The sequence below is a fragment of the Leptodactylus fuscus genome, chromosome 1, assembly GCF_031893055.1.
Source record: "Leptodactylus fuscus isolate aLepFus1 chromosome 1, aLepFus1.hap2, whole genome shotgun sequence".
Lineage (NCBI taxonomy): Eukaryota > Metazoa > Chordata > Amphibia > Anura > Leptodactylidae > Leptodactylus > Leptodactylus fuscus.
Window position 1 is genome coordinate 225758987 of NC_134265.1, and position 18048 is coordinate 225777034.

The 18048-nt window shown below is 42.9% G+C and overlaps 1 protein-coding gene across 1 annotated transcript in view; it reads right to left on the reverse strand.

Annotated features, from left to right (window-relative positions):
• Positions 1-11104, reverse strand: part of CSGALNACT1 (chondroitin sulfate N-acetylgalactosaminyltransferase 1) — a 257618-nt gene extending 246514 nt beyond the window's left edge. The window contains exon 1 of the mRNA XM_075283731.1: positions 10746-11104. The gene's annotated coding sequence lies outside the window, so the exon portion shown is untranslated. The remainder of the gene's footprint in view (positions 1-10745) is intronic.
• Between the last annotated feature and the right edge of the window lie 6944 nt (positions 11105-18048).

An 18048-nucleotide genomic window follows, 5' to 3' on the forward strand; every position in this document is an offset into this window, starting at 1 on the left:
TTTAACCAATTCAGTAGAAAGCAGAATGCAACAAAACTGAGGTTAAACATGTCGTTCTCCAGAATGGAACAGCAGTGTGTACATCTGTCCTATTATTTCAGCATTTTGTCCCATCATAATTAAAATCCTCATTACTGTGTATAATCTGCTTCAAGCCTGTTAGCATTATCCTCGCAGGAGTGTAGTCTCAGCTGGAACTGTACAGCTAGTTAAAACTCACCTCCATCCACATATTCAACATAATTCACAGCCATAATGATAGGTTCTGCCTGTGACGCTGGAGAAACATTTACTTGGTTTATTTGCGTGAGCAGCGCAGAATCATTTCCATTTCCTGCCAATGTAATCAATGTTTTTCTGTTTGCTGATTAAAGTATACATTACCTGATTATGAAGGGGATGCTGAGGAGCGGATGATGCATACGTGAGCGCTACAGACTACTTCTACAGATGCCACACAAAATTGCTGGGCTCATCATAATAAGCCTAAGTATGAGACCCTTTCTGGCGGCAATATATTTCATTGTTACATAATAGTCCAGCTTTTTCAGCTAAATTATTCATTTCCTGTATCAAAGCCAAAGATCCATGATGGCTTTCTGATAGATGTCTGTAACACAGTCTTTACAATGTCTCATTGTAAATGCCTCCAATACAACAATTGGCCATATTTACATAAGATGGTAGGAAGTGCACTTTTAATATTCTCATCACACAAAGTCAACAGGACTGAAATGCTGAAAATGTGGAATTTTAAAAGGTTTATTAGCATAATATAAAATTATGGAAGACTCCCAGGATATGTCATCACTTTCTGATCAGTTAGGCTCTATCTGCTATGATCCAAACTGATCCTAAAAATAAAGGGGCAGCTCTGCCTTAGGGCATACTGCATTGTCCATGCAAAGTGGTGCTGACAGCCACCAGATTTGCAGGGAACTGCCATATAGCCCTAATCCCAGCGGCTACAGAGTGACACTGTGCAGTGAAAAGCAGTCAGGATCAGTGAGAATAGTGGCAGTCCAACTCCAACTATTCAGAAGGTGGTTGGTATATCCTAGTAAAATTTTTGTTAGTTTCTTGTTGGATTGCATTCACACTTATAGATTGTTTGGCCAGCTCCTGTTTTTTGGATGCAACCATTTCTCTATTCAGAGCAGAAAGATGCCTGGAATCACAACTAATGCAACCAGACACAAGTGGCAATTTGCATGAAAATGGGGCTCCAAAGCTGAATAAAGGAGGCATATTTGGAAACTTTAGAATATTTTCTACAAGGCACTGAGATTAGGGTTAGAACCAATTTACTGCTGACAGATCTCTGTGCTGGAACGACTCCAATGCAAATGGAAATGTAGCCTTACTATACATCAAAATCATAGACAGCTACTTTCAGCATGACATTTCTTGACTATTGATTTTCTCAGATAAACAGTGTTTAATGGGAGAAATAAAGAAATGGAGTTCTTAACCGTTCTCTCTTGTAAAAAGCCCTTCTCTCTGCTTTCAACATTTATCACATTTGTATCTTTCGATCAGTGTTTCCCATAGACACAAATTCGACCAAACCATGAAGTCTATCAAACTTTAGTTGGGATTTAAAGCATACCTCCAGTTATAAAGAACTTTTCATAAATTAATAGTACATTTCAATACAAGCAACTCTGTAGTATATCTTATTAAGGAGATCTGTTTTCTTCACCTCTTTTTAAGCTGTTGCCCTCCTCCTTATCTTCAATCTGATTGCTCTTTTACATTATATTTGTCTCCATAATCAGTCTCTTACATAAAGCTCTACTGAGCAGGGAGGAACTGAGCAGTATTCTCCTGGCTAGTTGATTAATTTATTACCTCCTTCTGTGCACTAGTAGCCTCTTCTCTACAACCTAACAGTGTTAAGTGAGATCAGAATAGCAGAGTGTAATAGCAGAAATTATTATTAATTATTATTATTTATTTATATAGCACCATTAATTCCATGGTGTTTTACATTTGAGGGTTTACATACTGTACACAAAATATACAAAACAAGTATATTACTAACAGTAATCAACTGGCACAGTGGGATAGAGGGCTCTGCCCGCAAGGGCTTACAATATATGAGGGGAAAATAGAGACAGAAGGTGAGGGAGAGACTGCTCAGATCAGGGGCGGATCCAGGGCCGGGCGAGCCGGGCAACCGCGCAGCAGGGCCCGGACCTAACAAAATGCAGGTCGGGTCAGTCGGCAGAGCAATTGAAGAGTGCCCCAGCACTTGCAGGGGCCCCCTGTCAGTCCTCTATCAGTAGCTGTATTAGCCAATGCTGCAGGTACACAGTGTGCTTCCGACATATACTTTCCCTATTAGGAAGTATATGTGTGAAGAACACTGTGTACCTGCAGCATCGGCTAACAGCGAGCAGCCAGTGCAGGGAGCTGCAGCTACTGATAGAGGACGCTCCACTCAGCTCTCTCAGGAAGCTCCTCCTCACCCCCCTTCTCTGGCTGCCCTCTGTCAACCAATGAGAGGGTGAGGAGGAGCCAGGAGGCGGAGCTTATCGCTATACAGAAGATCCTGCCGTCCTGCATCCTGCACACATGAGAGGGAGAAGAGGAAGCTTCAGCAAAGTGAAAGTAAAGAAAGAACACGCAGGTACAGGCTGGAGGGGGGAGGGGGGTTACTAGGCCTATTAATGTCAGGCATTTGGAGTTATTCATTTAGTTTTGGTAACTCCATGTGCCTCATATTAATAGCAACTAACCCCATCATGTCCCTCACATTAACCCCCTGTGTACTTCACCATAAGGGTTACTGATGTGTGAGATATATGGGGGTACTAATCATGAAGATACTTCATTATTACCTCCATGTCTCTCACATATCAGTAACTCTTATGTGAGGCACACAGGGAGTTAATGTGAAGGACATGATGGGGTTAATTGCTATTAATATGAGGCACATGGAGTATCTTAGGGGGCGTTCACACTACCGTCAGTGTCCGCTGCTAATGTCATTCAAAATCTTGCACGGACATTAGCAGCGGACACTAGCTGTGTCCGTGACATTCTGCATTCATTTATAGGGGCTCTATCAGCAAAATTATGCTAATAGAGCCCCACATATGCATGAATATCCTTTAAAAAGGCTATTCAGGCACCGTAAATGTTATATTAAACCCCGGTTCCATTTTTAAATAAAAATTAGCGGGTTAGCTTGTGTTTACACAGAGAGATAACAGCCCTGGCTTTCTCAGAAGCTGAGATAAGAGCAGTATAATATAGAATGTGAACATAAATTCATAACAGTTGCGAAGCCATGTAATTTACCGGGATAAAATATATTTTAATCAAGGTTACAATCTATCTATGTGTTGAATTTCATTCAAATCCGTTCAGCCATTTTTGCGTGATTGAGGAACAAACATCCAAACTTTATTAATTAACTAGCTGGTACCCGCGACTTCGTCTGCGGTGATTGTAGAAGTGCGTAAATACATGGGCGGGTAAGGTTTTCGTACTGTGTATAAGGGATGGGATATAAAATGTAACTTTGTATCTTGTTTTTTCTATAATTCTGAGAATACGTGAGACTTTTGTGTTGAATGTAATTTGTATTTCAGCTGCTATACGGTGTTGGTATAAACTGTACATAGTGTCTTTTGGACAGAGGTATTTCAGGTTAATATACTTCGATATACGACGTTGTATGATTTGTTATTTTGCACCAGTACATGTAAGTTTTGGGCACAGGATACTCTTGAGCAAGCAACATAAAGTCTGGCCCTGTGCATGACAGTTTAGTAACTCCATGCGCCTCTTATTAATAGCAATTAACCCCATAATGTCCCTCACATTAACCCCTGTGTAAGAGTTACTGATAGAGATGAGCGAGTACTGTTCGGATCAGCCGATCCGAACAGCACGCTCGCATAGAAATGAATGGACGTAGCCGGCACGCGGGGGGTTAAGCGCCGGCTACGTCCAAGCGGAAGTACCAGGTGCATCCATTCATTTCTATGGAGCGTGCTGTTCGGATCGACTGATCCCAACACTACTCGCTCATCTCTAGTTACTGATATGTGAGAGACTTGGAGGTAATAATTAAGTATCTTCATTATTGAGGTCTTTTATTAGTACCTCCATATGTCTCACATATTAGTAACCTTTATATGGGGCACACAGGGGTTAATATGAGGGACATGATGGGGTTTATTCCTATTAATGTGAGGCACACAGGGGTTAATATGAGGGACATGATGGGGTTTATTCCTATTAATGTGAGGCACATGGAGTTACTAACACTAAACTAATAACTCCAAATGCCTGACATTAATGAGAATAGGAACTAAAGGAAGGGAGCTGTGTGTTTCTTACTTTCAGTTTGCTAGCAGCTTCCTCTCCTCCTAGGGGAACGTTTGCAGGGTGCAGATGGCAGGAGCTATCACTATAGCAGGCAGAGACTTGAGCGATTAAGCTCCACCCCCTGGGTTTCCTGCACCCCCCTCAAAGGGGAGTGTCCTTATGCCTCAGCTCTAGCAGAGCACGGACTTCATTTAACTCTTGCAGGTCCTGTGCTGCTGGTGTGCCAGTGAAATATGGCAGGAGTGCCACTCTTGGCACGTGTGCCAGGGGTTGCCGACCTCTGCTGTAGGGGGTAATATGAATTTTGTGGCTTGCTATGGTCCAAAGTGTGTGAGATTGCAGAGATAGTGATGTGAGTTTGGGTTTTGTGGGGGTCCTGGGAAAAATGTATGTGCGCTATTGTGACGAAAAGTAGCCTATTGCGCAATCGAGTGTAGTGACTATGTTTGTGGAAAATTTCAGCCAAATCGGTGGAGCAGGTTTTGCGTGATTGACCGCCAAACATCCAAACATCCAAAGTCACAAACCCACAAACTCACAAACATTTCACATTTATAATATTAATAGGATTAATATTAATATAATATTATTATAGTAGGAGTCAGATTTTTTTAAGAGGAAAAAAAGAGAAATGGCACAATGTAGAGTTCCAAAAGAAAGCACTGTTACTTCATGAACAATAGAAGAATTCACTAAAATGGACATGTCAGGAAAGGTGATGGGTTCTCATATTACACCACACAAAGGGCAACACACCCTAGGTATCAATTTACATTGCTGTGCGCATGTTTTATCCCCACCATTCAAAGTTTAAGAATATTCAGAACTTCCAAAAATAGCCAGCACTACAGACTTCAGAAATGCTTTTCATCACTGCACTTTTACGTCAGATGATGTAATCATAACACAAGATACAATTCAATACAATTAGACAATGAATAAAAGTAATGCACTAATACATACTATAATGGGATTCGATATTTGAACAAATAGTCGAATACTGAGGTCTACTCGAATCGAAATTCAAATTTTCGAATATTTCACTACTCACTCATCTCTAATAATTTGTAGTTATGCTTCAACTGTTCTCCAATTGGACTGTTAGAACTATCTTTGCAAGGCTTTAACCCATTTCCTACCAGACTCTGATATGGAGTAGTGATTTTAATTCCTCTCTAAATGCTAGTTTAGACAGTTCCACCCCACATAGAATGGATATTATTGCCAGTGACAGACACACCCTTCAGGCCCTGGTTTGACAATGTCAGCTCACTAATACTTGGTGGGGATCCCATGACCCTTCCCAGTGTTACTTGTACTGTTCTGCAGCTTACAGATCCTATTCCAGAATTGATTCTATTTTAATAAATTCTCTTTCCTTGCCTTTATTCAAGACACGTCCACTGTGCCTGGTAAAATTAAGAAATAGATGAGATGGGGGAGTGTGTTACAGAATACTGCACTATGGAAAAATAGATAGGATGCTGGCTAACAAATTGAGAGCCAAACAAATGAATACTGTTTACGCTATTCGAGGCAACTTCCTACCCTGACAAAATATATGAGATGTTTCAGACATACTACCAGTCACTTCATTTGATCCCTATGGTCTCTCCTCTTGAAATTATAGGTGAGTTTCTTAACTCTGCATATGATTCATCTATCTTTGGCCTTGGTGGAAACATTATGTGCACCAATTACAGCAGAGGTTATAGAATACACAAAATCCAATATGAAGCCGAGGGGCCCACGTGGCGTAGACGCAGAAAAAATGCCACGTTTTACATTCACTGTGTAGTGGATGGGATTCTAGCGAATCCTTACACTGTTGTAAAATACATGCAGTAAAAACAAAAAATTGGAAATCGCAGCATATCAATTATACTTACAGAAATGATGACAGTTTCCTTATACGTATATTTGAATCGGAAAGTCCACAGAGAAAAACCTTGCCAAACTTTCTGCCCAAAGTGCAGTGGGTAAAACTGCAATGTGTTACCGCCACGGTTTTTCCCGCAGTGCTTTTTTGCTACAGGACGCTATGTGGGGCCTTGGCCTAAACTCTGAAAGACTCTGTCCTGATGAACTTTTGGCCATGTATTACAAAACTTTCATTTCAGCCTTAATGCCATACATTTAAATCTATTGTAACTATCTCTTGCAAGGTAACCAGATGCCTCCGGAATTCTATATTGCTCAAATAGCAATAATACCAAAACCTGACATGATTCCCTTTCAGTTATACATTGCCAAGTAATCTACCTCTTAAACTCAAATCACAAAATATTTACCTTTATTTTATCCCTCACAATCCAGATCAAGATGGATTTGTTCCTGTTCATTTGCTTTTGACACAGTCTTCTGGCCCTTCTCTTTTACTACTTTTAAACGATTTGGGTTCCCTTTGTCTCGGTCACGTTTCATACATATAGTTTGGTGGACCTGCCGGGTATGCCCCCTCGCCCTGCATTGTTTGCAGTGGTAATGGAGTCAAAAATCATTTTCAATACAAATTACAATTGACCCAGCAATATATTCCTATGCACCAGCAATCCTATCCTATCCTACTTCTTATCCTATCCTACTAATCCTACTAATCCTTCCTACATATTATAAATGTTAAAGTTTGTATGTTTGTTCCTCAATCACGCAAAAACGGCTGAACAGATTTGGATGAAATTTGGCACATAGATAGTTTGTAATCTGGATTAACACATAGACTTTTATCCCGGTAAATGACATGGCTTCACAACTGTTATGAATTTATGTTCATATACTATATTAAACTACTCTTGCCAGAAGGACTCTCTTAGCTAATTACACTTTGCTGATAAAGCCAGGTCTGTTATCTCTCTATGTAAACACACAGATAACACTGAGTCCATTCTGTCCAAGCATCTACATATTATCTGATATGCATAAGTGTTCTGTGAGACACAGATAAGAAATCCCCTTTATCTCAAATTGGCAGTTTGCCAATTTTAAACATGCCGGGGAAAAAGAAAATTTAATTTGTCGCAAAAGTCTAAAAAAAACGAGAGCTATGAAAGTAGCCAGAAGTCAACAGACTCCTATAGCGGAGATGAGGAGGATTGAGCAAGCTAGGCGTTAAGCAGCTCTTAGAGCAGCCGAAACGCTAGAGCATGCAATTCATTGACGCCAACAACTGCTGAGATGTCAGAGCGAGGAACGAGTTCAACGGCAGACCAGCTTGACAGCTGCTGAAACGCCGGAGCAGGCGAACCATCAACAGCAGCAATTTGCTGAATATAGGCGGATCATCGATGCCAACAACACACAGACGAAGTCGCAGGTAGAAGCTAGTGTATCCTATGTTTGCACTGGAGTAGGAGAGGCCAGCCTTCAAGTGGTGGTAGAGCAGGGAAAGTTACACCATCTTCTGATATATAATCTGTTAATGAAGGTGGAGGAGATGAGGGCTAAATTTGCTTTTCCAGTTAACAATTAATATCTCTTTCACCAGATCTGTCATTTCTGTAGCCCCTTATTACAAATCTAGGGAATACCCATCCCACCTCTTTTGAACATTATTGCGATACATATCCATTTGGCCGTGGATTCATCTCCTCATTATATTCACAAACGAATACTTCCCCACACAATCTGAAATTGAAACATATAGTACAATGAAAGACGAACCAGGGAGGCTCTATGACTTTAGTACATTGGCACCACTGCTTTGATCTAGAAGTAGCCATTAAGTCTCCCTTACTGAAACAACCCTTAAACTCTTGCATAGGAGTTATCTGGTACCAGCATGCCTCCATCTGCTGTACCCACTTGTCTCTGACAGGCGTCTTAGGGGATGTGACGACGTGGGAGGCATGAAGCAGTGATTAGTGTTGATGTCCTTGTGGCACCGACTTTGATTCCTACTCTCTTTATTCCAGAGTTATCCCTACATTTTTTATCCAATTTAAAGAGGACCTTTCACCACTTTTGGGCACATGCAGTGTTATATACTGCTGGAAAGCTGACAGTGCGCTGAATTCAGCGCACTGTCGGCTTTCCCGATCTGTGCCCGGTGTAAAGAGCTTACGGTGCCGGTACCGTAGTGCTCTATGGTCAGAAGGGCGTTTCTGACCATTAGCCAGAGACGTCCTTCTGCCTCGCGGCGCCAATCACGCTGTGCTGTGGAGCGGGGAGGAACGCCCCCTCCCTCTGCTCACACAGCCCGTCCATAGACGAGCATTATCAGGAGCGGGAGGGGGGAGTTCCTCCCCGCTCCACAGCACAGCGCGATTGGCGCCGCGAGGCAGAAGGACGTCTCTGGCTAATGGTCAGAAACGCCCTTCTGACCATAGAGCACTACGGTACCGGCACCGTAAGCTCTTTACACCGGGCACAGATCGGGAAAGCCGATAGTGCGCTGAATTCAGCGCACTGTCAGCTTTCCAGCAGTATATAACACTGCATGTGCCCAAAAGTGGTGAAAGGTCCTCTTTAAGCTCTGGGTATAGTAGAAGCAGAAAGTCTGCAGAAGAAAAACTCCGAAGACTTTCAGTAAAACGCAATGCATTTCTGCCGTGGTCTTTTCTGCAGCATTTTTTGGCTATGGTTCGCTATGTGGGGCTTTAGCCAAAACTATATGCAAATTGTACTTGTTTACTATTCAGCATCATCTTCAATAAAACTGATGAAAGTAAGTGTATAGCTAGTAAAAGGAAGATTATCAGGTAACAACCATGATATATTGATACTCGTGAATCTCAAGCAGGAAGGCTGTCATTTGTCTCATGATAAATGAAAATGATCTATGCCATTGCAATCATGGAAGATGATCGGTAATCTAAGCTGGGACATCTGTTTACTAAACTTTGGAGTCATGACTATAATGCGTTGCGTTCAAGTACTCAGATTGGGATTTTTTTTGTTACATACCATCAATGGACATGTTATAGGAAACCGCTATCTGGGTGATAATTGGCTTTAGAGGTTTGGCACAAAGTTGCACCACCACTGCTCATGAAAAGGGGTCTAGAAACAGGGGAGATCAGACATTTTAGATGCACAGTGAAACCATTTTTCTGCTTACACATCGTACTGCCACAAACTGCATTGAAAAAAAAACCTTCAAATTGTGCTAAAAACGTAAAAAGGTCTGTGGTTGTTTTAGGCTGAGGTCTCACGTTGCTTTTTTTTATTGCATATTTTGTTGCATTTTTTTGATCCAAAGTCAGTAGTGGATCAAGCAGATATATTTCCCATTCCTTTAATAACCATTCTTGGCTTTAAGTAAAAAAAAACAGTAACAAACAAAAAAATCTGTTTCTGCAACATGGGGCCTTAATGCGGTTTTGAGCATGCATTCAAGAACATCTCACGCAAATGTACCCTTATAGGAAGTTACCAAAGCAATGACTGCCAAATTTACCTCATTCAATTTGTACTGTAGTCTGCTTTACAAGCCAGTGTCCATCCCTGAGCACTGCTGGCAACTGGGGACATTCTACCCCTTGTGAATTTCTTCTTGCACAGGATCGTGGCAGATCCGGCAGTGTCACCTGCTAATACTGAAACCTGTAGCTTATATTATTTGGGCAATGATGGCAAACAGAATAAGAGCAACAGAAGAACTTATTGAATTGTTAGAACACCCAAATAGATTATGTATTAGTGTAATGCCAAAGCAGTTGATCTGCTTGTTCACTTAGGTTCTGTAATATTCTCTCTACATAAAATATTTGCAATGCCTACATTGTTACATTTTTGATATTTATTGAGCTGTGTGTAATAATGTGCGAGCACATTCATTCCAGTATCCTGTATAGTAACAGCCAGGCACCTGTGTGATATAGGAGCCGGCTTACTGCACCTGTGGGTGTACATTACACTGGTATATAGGCTAGATCATTACTCTGGAAATTTCCATTCTGTTCTCACAATATTAAAGGGGATATTCCCAGTAATAACACCTTAATAGCAGGGGCCCCCTGTGTGAATGGGGCAATAGTGCACATTTGTGACCACCACACCATTCATATTAATGGAACACTGTCCCCAGCTACAGAAGTGAATGTAGTGATGGTCATACATGTGCACTACTACTCCATGCACACAAGGTACTCAGTTTTTTATGGTTTGTGATACTATCCATCATGTGGATGCATAGGAAGGGGGAGAACCCTTGGAGTAGGTCTCTGTGCAGGAGCTAAATGGTTAAGTCCCATTACATTGGCAGGACCTGGGAGGACAGGGCTCAGGAATAAAGCGCTCTCTGTAGCAGCAGTCACTTGACATGATGGAATCATAGTCATTGACATCTTAATAAAGAGAATTATGGCATGTCTTTCCTGGTATCAGACAGCCAGGCACATGGCACAAGCACCCATTCATAAAACAGAAGACATGCCTGCAGTCTTGGGAATATCTGCTCAGGTTACCTCAGTCTGAAGTTACGAGTCAGCTCCTGTTGCAGCAGTAAAGTTCACCATCTTATCAAATTGCCATTCGTGCGATCTTGTCGATGGTAAATCGGTTGCTAATCCGCGATCAATGTTACCTCAGAGTCCCATATAATCCACACTGGCTCTCTGCTATCCGGGTGCCTGGCCGGTAAACTTTCCTCTGTCCTAAATAGATGAACAAGCTCAGCAAGTAAGAGTAATGAGAAACCATGTCCTGAGTCACTACAAGAAGCAGCAACTATGGCACAATGTGACTAGTCAGCAGGCACAGGTGGAAGCCACAGGGCACCGCCAGCTGAGTGGGCACAACGAGCAGCAGCGCTCTGTGTACTGTGTCTTCTCCCAGCCTCAGCTCTGCCACCGTCTACTGCCTGTGCCCAGAGCTCCACACAACAGCCAGCCGGTGTGAAGAGGCAGCAGCGACACCTGCTGGACAAATGTGTACTGACAGCTGTGACTGCATCCCACAGATAGCTGAAGGGAAATTCTGCATAAACCATTACAATCTACTGGAAAATAGGATTTAGAATCTAATTAGGAGTCAATTCCAGATATTCTAAAACATCATCAGCTATGTTCCAATGCTATGGGGAAGATTGATTATTATTTTCCGCCAGTTTTCTGGTGCAGAAAGTTACAAACCTCAAGTTTACAACTGGTGTTTTTTTGCGCCGTTCCTGCAACTTACCCAAAAAGAAGACATGGTGAATTTATTATCACTTATACAAGAAAACTGGCGTAAATGATACCAGAAATCTAGACCAGGTATGAATTTGCATAGTTTTCAAGGCAGATGCAGCAAAGGCAGAGGCTGTGCCTCATATAGGAGTAGACGTGCTCATTATCATAAATGAGGCACACTCGCTGGCACAGGGGATATAAAGATGGCTAATGGGGTGTTCACAATTGCGCCTGTGTCTGCCCGCGGAGAAAACCGTTTGGCCGGACACAAGGTTGGATATGCAGGACTTTGGGTAAGTTCGGACAGAGTTTTTTGGTCAGGATTTTCAAATCAAATCAAATAGGCTTTATTGGCACGTCCAAATGGATATTTGGCATTGCCAAAGCTAGTAAAGTGGGGGGGGGGGAGTTGGAGTCGAGGGGGAGAGTATGGGGGGGGCTGATTTGGGGTATAGCAGTCCATGGAGTCTTATCTTCCTCTTAGTTGGTGACCGCTATATGGGGAGATGGGGTGGGGCGGGGCAGGTGGTTTGGGGTATAACAGTCCGTGGAGTCTCATCTTCCTCTTAGTTGGTGTCCGCTATATGGGGAGGTGGGGTGGGGCGGGTGGTTTGGGGTATAACAGTCCGTGGAGTCTCATCTTCCTCTTGTTTGCTGACAGCTGGACACGTATCGGGCAGCGATCTCCACAGTGGCCTCTTCTTCTCCCAGTAGGATGTAGCGTTTCCTCTTCTCATCTGCAGATATGAAGTCTGGGATGTGGGCAGAGAGTCTTTGGTAGTAGACGGCCCTCACAGCTGACTATTTGGTGCAGTGTAGCAGGAAGTGGGTCTCGTCTTCTAGGGCCCCCTGGTCACAGTGCTTTTGAGGCCGTATCCGCTCAGGTCTTTTTTCCGGGAGCCAGTTTGTTCCGGCTCCCGGAAAAAGAAGCGAGATGCTCATTCTTCAGGCCGTTTCGCGTCGCGATTCGGCCTGAAGGTACACCCTGGTCTGGACTAGGCCCCTTCATTGAACTTACCCTTTGTGTAAAAAGAAACGGCTTCATACGGACACCAGTGATTTGCTTTTAAAACAAATTAAAATGTATGAGTTTTAAAACTGACCGCTGGGAAGCGGGCACAAGTGTGAACGCCCCCTTAGTCTTCATAAATCTCCCTTATTCAATTTTTAAAGGGGTTATTAGGGGAGTTTAAATTCAATTACCTGACCCAATGGTTGGTGATGATGGACACAAGAGTTCTGGCCTATCATGTGATCAGAATAGGGACTCCACCCCCTCCCTCCTTGATTTTACAGTTAATGAATTGCTGTTATAGTAAAGCCAGCCTCCATAGCACAGGTAATTAATTACCCCTGAGATCCAGGAGGAGGCGAGAGCTGCTTCTGATCATATGACCCAGGGGTCACGACGCGGCCCAAAACCCTTAGGTCCATCAGCATCATCTGCCGGATCAGGATAACTGAACTGAAACTACCCGGACAATCACTTTAAACCTTCCATCCAGTTATTTAAATGTACCTTTACAGTTATTACAAGAACTGACATCCAACTTTCCTAGAATCCAGAATGACAAATCTGAAGGTTGTTTTTCTTGCAATTTCAAGCATAGGGAAAATTACAGATCTGAAAAGCTGTTTGTACTTTGCTAATAGAAATAATAATTATAAATCTGTATTTATGTAGCACCAACATATTCCATAGAACTTTACAAATCATAGGGTTCCCGTAGATTTAATGTCATTTACACAAGTTCAGAGGCACAGATGATCACCAAAATCTATGCAGAAGAAGTGAAGAAGTGTGCACCTACTTATAAATAAGTTCCCTGTTCCACTGGTTATGAAGACTGGCGTTCAATAAGCCGATCCTCATAAAAATTATCTCTTGTTCATACCACAGTGAAAAAGAGACATGTTGCAGCCATTTTCAAAACAATAACACATCTTTGCCCTATTCACATGTTCGTTTATTTGAAGGACTGCGTAAATGGCCCATGAAAAGATAGGACATGTCCTGTATCTACCCGTTTTACTTAAAGAGGACCTTTCACCACTTTTGGGCACATGCAGTGTTATATACTGCTGGAAAGCTGACAGTGCGCTGAATTCAGCGCACTGTCGGCTTTCCCGATCTGTGCCCGGTGTAAAGAGCTTACGATGCCGGTACCGTAGTGCTCTATGGTCAGAAGGGCGTTTCTGACCATTAGCCAGGAATGTCCTTCTGCCTCGCGGTGCCTATCGCGCTGTGCTGTGGAGCGGGGAGGAACGCCCCCTCCCTCTGCTCACACAGCTCGTCCATAGACGAGTATTATCAGGAGAGGGGGGAGGCGTTCCTCCACAGCACAGCGCGATTGGCGCCGCGAGGCAGAAGGACATTCCTGGCTAATGGTCAGAAACGCCCTTCTGACCATAGATCACTACGGTACCGGCACCGTAAGCTCTTTACACCGGGCACAGATCGGGAAAGCCGACAGTGCGCTGAATTCAGCGCACTGTCAGCTTTCCAGCAGTATATAACACTGCATGTGCCCAAAAGTGGTGAAAGGTCCTCTTTAAAGAGGTTGTCCCATCTCAAGGATCATATCTATACTGCTAGCTTATGTGGATTTAAGACTTTTCCTAAATACTTTGCTTCAGCAAAACTGCTTTGTTTGGCTGCTATCTGAGATTATTCACTTCATTGTTTACACTGCATTTCCATAACCATGGACCTGGGGATGGTCTTATCTCTCCGCCCAGGACAAGTGACATAGCTCCCTGCTTTCAGGAGGGGAGGGGGAGCTGAGTGCTCGGAGCAAGCATGTATTTCTGAGCTGTTTATCTCTCTCTTCCAGTTATCAGGTCTGCTAATTTAATTTTGCTGATAAGGGCTGAGACAGGGAGTCCATTACCTCTGTATGTAAACACAGACGTAAAACTGAGTTTATTGCAAGCTGACTCTTGGTCCTGTAGCATGTAAATTTGGGATTCTCATCACCTATCAAATCTAGCTCTACTACATCAGCTTCATATTATGCATCTTCCCAGTGATACTGTGCTAATTTATTTACAACCATCCCTCATTACTGACTGCAAACATGTACTGCTATGAAGAGAGATTGCAGAGCTGGCTTTGTCTGGGAGACAGCAAGTGACAGAGAAAACCGGGAAGTGAACAGAGCAGACAGCCTGCAAGTTGGTGAACCCTTTAAAGGGGTTCGCCAGGAATCTCAGTACTTTGGCAGGAAGCTGGGGAAGGTGAAACAAAAACAAAAAATCTTACTCACCTGTCCCAGACGCTCTGTAATCAACCACGATTGTCTGGTCCAGCGTGCATTGGGGTGACTAAAACCCAAGTGCAAAGTGACCTGCACTGTAGATGTTAAACACACAGCATGGCAGTTATTGCTGCAGATTTCACCTGTGGCTTTGTAATAAAAAAAAGCAGAAAACTGCGGGAACCTGCAATGATGACTATAGGTGAGCTGCAGAAAAAAAAAATAAAAAATTCAGATGGACTACACTGCTGAATTACCCTGAGAGAAATTCGGCAGCGTTCCCATATGGCCCCAGCCTAACACCAATTGCAGCATCCCAGTGGACTCTGCTTAAACTGTATTTACAGTATTTTATGTTGTTTTGTACCATTGGCTGTATTTATTGTTTTGCTATTGTATGTTGTGTTTTCCCCTGTAATTGTATGTTTGCAGCTTTCCATTTGCATACCTCCCAACTTTTAAAAAGAGGGACAAAATGCTATACTTGCCACAGCAAATTTAGCTCCACCCACTTCTACATTGACTCCGTCCATTCTCACTCATTTTCTTTATGCCCCCACACAGTATAATGCTTCTACAGATACCCTAACATTATGTGACCCCCACAATATAATGTTCCACTCCAATTGCACTATGGTATGAAGTCCATCTCCTCGTGCCCCAGTTTAAACTAGGGACAAATAGAGGGGGACATTAAACTAGGGCAGCTGGAGGGGGACATTAAACTGGGGGCAACTAGAGGCAGACAGCTACCCCCACGGTTTAATGTCCTCCTCCAGTTGCTCCCAGTTTAATGTCACTCTCCATTTGAACCCCCAGTTTAATGTCCACCCCTCTGTCAGTCCCCAATTTAATGTATCCCTCCATCTGCCATCAAATTAATGTCCCCCTTCATCTGTCCCTAGTTTAATAAATAAAAATAGATGCTGCTGCACACAGTTAACGTGAAAGGTGACAATTTATTGTAGCATAAGTGATAAAAATAATGCCATGAACAGGTTTAGAAAGCATACAGGAATATGGTAGCCACTAGATCATTAATATTAGTATGACGTTTCGGTCTTTGACTTTCATCAGATCAGATCTAGAGCATGGCAAGGCACGCCATGTTTCTTCAGTGCCTTGACACGCTCTAGATCTGATCTGATGAAGGTCAAAGACCGAAACGTCATACTAATATTAATGATCTAGTGGCTACCATATTCCTGTATGCTTTCTAAACCTGTTCATGGCGTTAATTTTGTTATCACTTATGCTACAATAAATTGTCACCTTTCACGTTAACTGTGTGCAGCAGCATCTACTGTATTTTTATTGGATTAAGGGTCTGAGGACTCCTTGTCTGCTAGCACCTTTATTTTACTTTGAGTGTGCGGTACCATTGCTTTCTATACACTGTCCCTAGTTTAATTGCCCCCTTCATCTGGCACGCCCACGAGATTAATGTTTATCTCTCTCCAAGATTCCATGGCTGTTTGCTGGCTGTTCTATTAACAAGTAGCACACGGACCCATAGACTTTAATAGATCTATTCACATGACTGTTGTTTTACTGATCCAAGTGAACAACATGAGAAAAAATAGAACATTATATTTTCACAGATCACTCAATAGACTCACTTACCTCCCAACTGTCCCTGATTCTGGGTCCTGTCCCACTTTCCTGGTATATATTGGCTTCAGCTGAATTTACATTCCTTCCGTTCGTTCCTTGCTTCACCATTCGGCCCATCTTGCACCCGATGTCTTAGGAGCTGGAGGAGTGATGTCACTTACATTGTGCCTGCTGCTCACTGAAAGGCTCCTAGTGCAGAGACAGCATTAGTTTTATATGCTTTTTGATACTGTGGGGACAATTACAGGGGAAATTTATATTGTGGAGACAGCTAGAAAGGGACATAAAACTGTAGAGGGACTTCATACTGTGGGGGCAGCTGGAGGGGGACATTAAACTTTGGGCAATTGGAGTAGGACATTACACTGGGGGTATCTGTAAAGGGACAATAAAGTGTAAGAGCAGCTGGAGAAGGACATTAAGTTGGGAATGCACCAAGAGAATTTATGCTGTGAGGGCAGCTGTAGAGGGACATTAAAAACTGTGGGGGCAACTGGAAGGGGACTTTATACTATGGGGCAACTGGAAGGGGACTTTGTACTATGGGGGAAGCTGGAGGTGGACTTTATAAGGTGGAGGTAGATGGAGGGGGACATTATGCTGTTAGGGAAACTGAGGGGAATCATTGTAATGTGGGAGCATACCATGTGAGGGTGACCTGTGAATGATGTCTTAGGCTGAGGCCACACACTGCAGGAAAATTGTGCTTGCAGCACTCTTCTGATGTGTCGGCCTAAAATATAGGCCCTTACTATACGGAGGCCTTAAAGGGGCTCTATCAGCAAAATCATGCTGATAGAGCCCCACATATGCGTGAATAGCCTTTAAAAAGGCTATTCAGGCACCGCTAAAGTTATATTAAACTACCCCCCAGTTTTAAAATAATACCCTAAAAAAGAATGTGATCAACTTACCCATTGTGCACGGTGGGCGGGCATTCAGGGTCCGCCGTCTTCTTCATTCACGCCTCCTCTTCCTGCGATGTCCTCGGGTCCCGTCTTCCTCTGGCGCTCGCGAACTGACATTGCTAAAAAAAATGGCCTGGGCGCATGCGCAGTAGCCGTAGTAGAAGCAGCATGCTAGTGCGCATGCGCCCAGGCCATTTTTTTTTTTAGCAATGTCAGTTCACGAGCGCTGGAGGAAGATGGGACCCGAGGACATCGCAAGAAGAGGAGGCGTGGATGAAGAAGACGGCGGACCCTGAATGCCCGCCCACCGTGCACAATGGGTAAGTTGATCACATTCTTTTTTAGGGTATTATTTTAAAACTGGGGGGTAGTTTAATATAACTTTAGCGGTGCCTGAATAGCCTTTTTAAAGGCTATTCACGCATATGTGGGGCTCTATCAGCATGATTTTGCTGATAGAGCCCCTTTAAACATGGACCCTTACTGTATTGGGACCTGTAACAGGGGCTCTTACTACATGGGGGTCTAAAACAAGAGCCCTTACAGTAAGTGGCACTGTTTCAAGGACCCATGAGGTTGATACAATGGCAGCACAGTTGTTGCTTCCCCCTTGTACGAAAGATATTCACCTTACTAATTTATAAATATGTTGGATGGAAGAGTTAAGAAACAGTTGCAGGAAATGTTATTTTTATAAAAACAGCATTTAAAAACACAAATTCAAGTTTTCATATATTATTGGCTTAAAATGTACAATACATAACAAAAATACAGCATTAAGTATATGGCCACTCACTCTTATCGGTGGGTTAGAGTCTT